This window comes from Brachyhypopomus gauderio, chromosome 6 (genome assembly GCF_052324685.1).
Source record: "Brachyhypopomus gauderio isolate BG-103 chromosome 6, BGAUD_0.2, whole genome shotgun sequence".
NCBI lineage: Eukaryota > Metazoa > Chordata > Actinopteri > Gymnotiformes > Hypopomidae > Brachyhypopomus > Brachyhypopomus gauderio.
The window spans coordinates 26,939,159-26,947,327 of NC_135216.1; the positions used below are offsets into that span (position 1 = coordinate 26,939,159).

General features: G+C 40.6%; 1 protein-coding gene across 1 annotated transcript in view; it reads left to right on the plus strand.

Annotated features, from left to right (window-relative positions):
* Nucleotides 1-7,144: 7,144 nt before the first annotated feature.
* Nucleotides 7,145-8,169, plus strand: part of engl (endoglin, like) — a 15,732-nt gene continuing 14,707 nt past the window's right edge. The window contains 1 exon segment of the mRNA XM_077010179.1: nucleotides 7,145-7,382. The gene's annotated coding sequence lies outside the window, so the exon portion shown is untranslated.

Below are 8,169 nucleotides of genomic sequence, written 5' to 3' on the forward strand. Positions count from 1 at the left end.
TCATTGTTATTCAACCAATAATTACCCCTATTTATAAACTACCAACACACATGCATATATTCCGATAAACACACAAAAAGGTGCCATCCAGGCTAATCACCCTGTACAAACTGTAGAATCAGGGACGGAATGGTGTTGTGGGTTGAAGAAAATGTGGCCACCGCCACTCTCAGACCATACTAATCAATCTCAGACCATACTGATCAATCTCAGACCATACTGATCTATCTCAGACCATAATGAACAATCTCAAACCATACTGATCAATCTCAGACTATACTAATCAATCTCAGACTATACTGACCAATGTCAGACCATACTGAACAATCTCAAACCATACTGATCAATCTCAGACTATACTGATCAATCTCAGACTACACTAATCAATCTCAGACTATACTGACCAATGTCAGACCATACTGAACAATCTCAAACCATACTGATCAATCTCAGACTATACTGATCAATCTCAGACTACACTGATCAATCTCAGACTACACTGATCAATCTCAGACTATACTGATCTATCTCAGACTATACTGGTCAATCTCAGACCATACTGATCAATCTCACAGGTCTTCACATTTTTCTCTTCACAGTTTCATGAGTCCATTAGAGTCCTGATAGAGTGGACAAGTACCATTTTCTCAGTGCAGCACAGACGCAGCTGTCATGTGTCTGCATGGAACACCACGTTCTCCTGCCTCCTCCTGTATGTCCATAGATCTCCAGCCCTGGTCTCCAAACCCTCCACTACCAGCAGTGAGAACACGGCACCACAGAGCCCTCTCCGAGCCACGCATGTCCTGGCTGAGCGTTCACCCGTAATGTGTTTCTGTGAAGGTCGGCTTTGGGAGAGGGGCGGAGTGAGACAGAGAGTGAGGCTGTGTCAGCGGGGGTCCTTTAAACCACCTTAATTATCCCAGTGGAGAAAATAAGACCACCGCAACACTGGGACCACAAGTGTGCTCTGGAGCCAGAAGTGTCTGTGGGGTAATGAATTCACGTCATTTAGCAAGAACCAGTAATCAAAAGAAACATCACAGCAGAGAGAGAGAGAGAGAGAGAGGGAGGGAGAGAGAGAGAGAGAGGGAGAGATAGAGAGAATGGGAGAGAGGGTGAATAGGAGCGAGGTTGGGAAAGATAATGTGTCAGATTATCACCACATGGGCAAAAAGCGTGTGTGAAGATGGCGAGGAGAAGTAGACGGGCGGGGGAGGGGGTGTAAGGGCGGGGACATGTCAGCGTGTCCTCCTGGGCGTCTCCGCGTCCTCATCCCCCTCTCTGTCTCGCTCCCTCTGTACTCCAGATGCCATTCTCTTCAAATCCAATTACGGGGTAAACTGCTTCTGGCACTTCTCCGCCAGGTGATGGCAGTTGCATGGCAACCCATTTACACCCAAGAGGAGCCATCCCTGAACATCCTGTTTTCTAAGCAACATCGTCGGTACGTTTGCATATAAGACGTTTTGGCTAATAACGTAGCCGGGACAAGTCTCCCCTGTGTTTACCTGTTTGTCCGAGGCAGAGGTTACAGGCTACAGGTGTGGTTACAGGTTGCTAGGCTAGACTTTTGCAGTTAGGTCTAGGCAATGAACCATGTGTTTGTGTCTAAGCGTATAATTTAACTTCCATCCTGATAGAAGCACAACGTCTAATATCCCATCAGCACCTGGGAATGGAGCTCATGTGAATTCACGGGCGTCCTCTTCACTGCCTGTGTATAAGTACTGTCATATTACTCTTATTCTCCCTCATTGCATAATTGCGTTCAGCTTTGATTAAGTAGCAAAAGACAGAGTGGGAGGATTAAGCAGGCTGTCAATCAAGCATGCTCATTTGAATATATGGACCACGCCTTAGTTGTTCTTAGCAATGTTTTATGAGCCATATATATGTATATATCCATCCATCCATCCATCCATCCATTGTCATCCACTTTGTCCAGGTCTGGGTCACGGGGGCAGTACCCTAAGCAAACAGGCCCAGGTTCCCCTCTCCCCAGCCACCTCTTCTAGTTCTTCTGGTGGGATACCGAGTCGTTCCCAGGACAACTAAGAGATATAATCTCTCCAACGTGTCCTGGGTCTTCCCCAGGGTCTCCGCCCAGTTGGACATGCCCAGAGCACCTCACCAGGGAGACGCCCAGGTGGCATCCGGACCAGATGCCCAAACCACCTCAACTGGCTCCTCTCTACGTGGAGGAGCTGCGACTCAACTCTGAGCCTCTCCCAGATGACTCCCGGAAAACTCATTTCAGCCGCTTGTATTCGTGATCTCATTATTTCGGTCACTACCCAGAGCTCGTGACCATAGGAGAGAGTCGGAACGTAGATTGACCAGTAAATCGAGATCTTTGCCTTTTTGCTCAGCTCTCTCTTCACCACAATGGCCCGATACAGTGTCCGCAACACTGCAGCTGCCGCACCGATCCGCCCAGGACGCATTTACTCTCTCCTGGATCAGGGTTATCGGGGCCTGACCCTGGATGCAGCTCCTTGGCGAGCGACTGGTGGCCAGGTTTCTACCCATGGGGCCCGGCTGGGCACAGCCTGAAGGAGATACATGGGTTCACTCTCCCATGGGTTTGGTGCATTGTGGATTGGGCGGTGGCCGAAGGTGGAGGCCTTGGCGTACTGATCCTCGGTTACTGAAGCTGGCTATATATATATATAGTATTATTATATTATTATATTACAAATGTTTTTTTAAACTTCACAATATGTCTGCTGGTCTGTGATCCACAAAAGTACAAAAGTTATGCTCACTGGTGTGTATAACTGAACAGGCAATCATTGCGCTAAAAACTTTTTTGCCTGAATGTCACTTCAACTACAAACTAGTTTTGGGTTACATCAATTTCCAGTTCTTTGTAACAAACATTTGAGCTAAAATAGATATTTTCAAGCGTTGGTTTGGACTCACAAAGGCTAAATACATTGCTTGTTACATCATCAGAGGAAAATCTACATTGTTACATCATCAGAGGCGGATCTACATTGTTACATCATCACAATGAATATTCATTTTCTTCTTTTTGTCTGCACTTCCTTTTGGTTTAGCTAGTAGCATTGCTCTTGTTTGGAAAAAAATAACAACTCCAGAATCTCACAGCAGTCCTACGTGACATGACATTAGCCATCAGATTAGAAGCTTTAATCACTGAACCACCCAGATCAAACTAGATTCATGAAAAGAAGATACTCAACTACACACATGCGTACACATACACAAATAAGAAACACAGTCAAAGTCAAACTAGATACAGAAAAGGCCTACAATAAAGACAACTGGGTTTTTTTTGGCCATATTGCATGTTGGGTTTTGAAGAATCATTTATAAAATGGATTAAAATTCTTTATTCCACCTGAAGCCACAGTCAATGCAAATGGTACATCACAACATTTCACATGTACTGAGGTAGCAGGTAAACACACCCACTCTGTTCACTCCTGTCTTCATAAAGCCATTAGCAGCCACTAGCAGCCAAAATACACATATCAAAGGGACACTAAGCTAAGAACAAAATCTCTCTAAAATCTCTGCTACAAATAAACCTCCATCCAGATTAGACTCAGTAACATATATACCATGTAGGAAATGGAAAGATCCCTCAGCAAATCTCTCAATCTCTCAGTTACTCCAATAGCATTCAACACAATCCCATGAATCCCAGCAAACTCCCATGAGCAGATACCAGTACCGGTACTTAGTTTAACTTAATACTCTTTAAAACGTAACAATTTATATTCACACCAGTCCACATAACTGGTCTTTCCATGAACATCATATCCTTCATTCACCCCCCCCCACACACACACACAAACATACACACAGAGACACCAAATAGATCAATTGCAAATAGTTGTCATTTCTAAATGCATTAGATTTATATAATTTATATATGTAAATGCTGAATACCAAATATAGATACACAATGTTTTTTTATTTTTATTATAGGTTTTCCCCCTGTATAGCCTATAGATTATATGATTTCTTTTCAGGACAGGTACTGTAGATATATCAGTAAAGTTATCCTCTAAAACTCCAGAGAGGAAGTAGCAGTTCCACAATCTCAACATAATGAAGACAGTGAGACTGGCGCACAGCTGACGGGCCTGAATAAACAGTCTGGCAAACACAACTGTAGGTTGGACAACTCTGGACTGCACAAATGGAGACGTGGTGAGTCCATGGCCTTTAAGACCAGTCAGGTATCCCTGCAGTTCTGTTCAGAGTACGTCTAGGAAATAAAAACAACAGCAACAATTTTAATCAAAATTTTATTTCAATATGATCATTTTTTTCTCTTCACAATTACTAAACATTAACAGTAAAAAACATTCAAATTATCTGAAGGATCTACCTTATTTAAAGCTAGAGACCAAAACCATTTATAAATCAACTTAAAAACTCAATACGTAAACAGCTGAGCATCAGTCTATGGGGGGAGAGGGTTTTATGCATTTGACTATAATGGATTTTTAATGGAGAAAGCTGAGGACTTTGTGTGTGTGTGTGTGTGTGTGTGTGTGTGTGTGTGTGTGTGTGTGTGTGTGTGTGTGTGTCTATAACTATATATGAGGACACTGAGGACGGGATGTCTGTAATTTCCAACTTTTTGCTTCCTATGTTTAAGAGATGTAATGTAGAAACATTGGTTCTGATAATGGTCTGACTGAGTGGACCCTACATCACATAAAATCTTGCATTGCAAGAGTACTCAGTCAGCGGCAACACAGTTGTTTCTCAACTGATCTCAGAGCAACTCGCAAGCTTTTTACAAATATTTGGCTCCTTTAGAGTTTCTGAGACCTGACTCCAAATAAAGTCCTGAAAGTGAAGATAGGCGGTTAAGAAACACAGGTACAAAACAAACATAACAACATAAACAAACACAGGTAGCTACAAAACAAACATAACAACATAAACAAACACAGGTACAAAACAAACATAACAACATAAACAAACACAGGTACAAAACAAACATAACAACATAAACAAACACAGGTACAAAACAAACATAACAACATAAACAAAGAAAAACAGGTACAAAACAAACATAACAACATAAACAAAGAAACACAGGTACAAAACAAACATAACAACATAAACAAACACAGGTACAAAACAAACATAACAACATAAACAAACACAGGTACAAAACAAACATAACAACATAAACAAACACAGGTACAAAACAAACATAACAACATAAACAAAGAAAAACAGGTACAAAACAAACATAACAACATAAACAAAGAAACACAGGTACAAAACAAACATAACAACATAAACAAACACAGGTACAAAACAAACATAACAACATAAACAAACACAGGTACAAAACAAACATAACAACATAAACAAAGAAACACAGGTACAAAACAAACATAACAACATAAACAAAGAAACACAGGTACAAAACAAACATAACAACATAAACAAACACAGGTACAAAACAAACATAACAACATAAACAAAGAAACACAGGTACAAAACAAACATAACAACATAAACAAACGCAGGTACAAAACAGACATAACAACATAAACAAAGAAACACAGGTACAAAACAAACATAACAACATAAACAAACACAGGTACAAAACAAACATAACAACATAAACAAAGAAACACAGGTACAAAACAAACATAACAACATAAACAAAGAAACACAGGTACAAAACAAACATAACAACATAAGGAAACACAGGTACAAAACAAACATAACAACATAAACAAAGAAACACAGGTACAAAACAAACATAACAACATAAACAAAGAAACAGGTACATAACAAAACAAAACATTTTAAGTCTAGGTTTCAGGATTAATATAACTGAATTAATGACTAAATTTATTTAACTACAGTTAAATAATCAATAATTTAAATAAAGAGATACAATAAGCCTGTTTAAATAAAATGAAGCAATCTAACTTAAACCAATGTCATTATAAACCGTATATTTGTGTTCTATTTTTAAAGTTGGCAGGGGCAAGAGTAGTTTTAAGAATTGAATCTACATTATGGACATTATGATGAAAACAAGGGAAGAATTAAGTGCAAATCATAATGTTGGGTTGGAGCATGTAGCACCTGGACAACACATATTTGTCAGTTTGATTTAAGCTACATTACAACAGTTTGGACCTCAATTTTGAGCTCTGTGTGTGTTCACATGTGTGAACTGCGTGATGTGAATGTTTTTGTCCAGTTTAATGAGGACCAAGGCTGTAAGACGACACCCTGCAGATCAGAGGACCAGGCTGACCTAAAGCAGGTCTGAGGACCAGGCTGACCTAAAGCTGATCAGAGGACCAGGCTGACCTAAAGCAGGTCTGAGGACCAGGCTGACCTAAAGCAGGTCTGAGGACCAGGCTCACTCGAAGCAGGTCTATATTTTCTTCTGCTTTTGAACAGGCAGAAGGATCCCAAATGTAGCAGAAAAAGAGGAAAACATAGAAACTGCAGTGAACGTGCCAGTTACTCTGCACACCTCACAATAAATTCAGGGACGGGCAGATACAACTGCTGAAAGCTCTCCTGAAAGTACTATTCACAGATTGTCTTTTTGAGAAGTAAAGAAAATGCTTCGATAAGAGAAAGAAGTCAACTAATAGTGCTTTAGCCATGGTTTATATTCATGCAAAACTGAAAAAAGCACATAAAATTAAGTTTTAAAATAAAACTATATCACCTTTTAAATTCCAAAAATCTCGCTGTGTGGTTTAGGAACATCTTAAAAAACTTAAACTTAAAAAAATAGTGAAATATAATCAGCATTTTTTTGCAATTTTTGATAATATTTACATGTATGGTTATTGTTCTTATCACCTCAGAAAAGTGTAAATCGTATTAAAGTAAATGCAAATTATAGATCTACTTCACAGTTGAATTTAAAGTTTCTAAACTGGCGTTTAAAGACACACACACACACACACACACACACACACACACACACACACACACACACACACACACACGCACGTTCACTCGCTTTTCAGCACACGCTTAATCGGGGTCCCTCCCCTCTCTCTTTCGCGTGCGTCTCTCCACCGCTTGGCGCCGCCCCTCCCTTGATGTAAAACTCTTTCCCCCCTCTGCCCATAAAACTTTCCTCTCGCGCGCGGACTGTCCGAAAGCCGCTTCACCGCTGGTATCAGGGGTCTCGCACACATCAAGGTCTTGCTGCATTTTGCCTCTTTAACGACACGAAGGTCAGCAGCTGTAAGCTATAGATCCGAGATGAGGGCGTGTGACGGTGTGAAAAGTTAGGGGGCGTGTGTGTCCTCATACTTAAATATTCAATCCTACATGCAGCCTTCAGAGCTGATTCCTTGCGCGTCAATGATGTAATTTGGGACCACGTCTTGTCACAGGTGGGTCTGCGAGACCAACTGAGTATAATTCTTACTTTTAAAGATTAATATTTTAGAAATATTTATAAAAATACATGCATTTGTGTTTTTGTTCATTTTTAATAGCTGTAACTGTAATCCGTAAAATGTGTCTGACATTTCGAGCAGCTTGTAGGTTAAAGGTCAAAACTGCACCAAATTCAAATTCGTTTTTGTGCTTTGAATGTAATTACATTCCAGATAGCTTTTCAGAAACACAGACAATATAAATGTGCGGACAATGCGTGTCGCTACTTAGTTCTTTGTTGTTTAATGCTCATGTGTTTTCAAGCAGTTTTATTCGCTGCGCATGCGTACTGTGTGGGAATAACGTTTAATCTAGCCTACTTTTGAGTTTCAAACTAACATTTAAAGGACTGAAATAATGTATGTCTTTCGATATAATTTACGTTCTTGTAGCTCCGTGTAAACCAAAAATTTTGGAGCGGACTCTGTTGAAATTTGCACCACACAACGTTGTGATGCTACTTTTTTGTAATGTTTTAAGTGAAACCAACGGTATAGACAACGGTAACTGTTAATTACGTAAAGCTAGTCGCCGGTTCACGTTTAAGCGTATTCCTGTTTGTCCGGAGTTCACGTGTGCCACACGCGCAACAAGTGGCGCAAAAACGTCCGCGTTGTACCAGTGTGCGGTTGTGCGCATCTGTCGCGTCGGGCGCAATATTCGCCTTTCCACGTATCTGTGAACTCGTGAGAAATAAGCGCCGAAAGCACAATTCGTCTCCATAAATGTGCAGGGGAGTAC